Source organism: Penaeus monodon, chromosome 23 (genome assembly GCF_015228065.2).
Source record: "Penaeus monodon isolate SGIC_2016 chromosome 23, NSTDA_Pmon_1, whole genome shotgun sequence".
Classification (NCBI taxonomy): Eukaryota; Metazoa; Arthropoda; class Malacostraca; order Decapoda; family Penaeidae; genus Penaeus; species Penaeus monodon.
The window spans coordinates 30,331,104-30,331,680 of NC_051408.1; positions in this window are offsets into that span (position 1 = coordinate 30,331,104).

The window sequence follows — 577 nt, forward strand, 5'->3', positions numbered from 1 at the left end:
ATAATACCTAAATGTGTTTAATGACAAGTACAATGCAAAATGCAAAGGAAAATGTGTAAATAAATCTTTCATTTTAAATTTTTCTTATTTCAAGTGTATCTCCTTTTAACTTGATTCTAATTAATCTCATTATTTCTCTTAACATTATTACGACAAATTACGCTTTAGATATTTCCATAACACATAGAATTGCTAGTCATTAAAAGTTGCAGATTGTTCACTAAATCCGCTGATATCAAGCTGACCAGTCATAATGCCAAATAATATTAAGAACTATTACCTAAAACATTTCAGAATAATCACTTTAACGGAATCATTATCGTAACTGCATTTTATTTTGTGGCATAAAAAAGCACTTTCCATAAGCCATGAAGATTTGCTAACGGTGTATGGTTACCATTCATGTGACTGTAGACCGATGGTGGCCGATTTTCAAAGCTTATGAAATTCATATATTATAATTGCGTTGTGTGAAAGGGAGAGGGAGGAAGTCAGTCAGCGGTGATCTATTTAGCTAGTTAGATTGCTATATATTTAGAGAGAAATAGACTCAGAGGGAAGGAGAAATGTGTACATG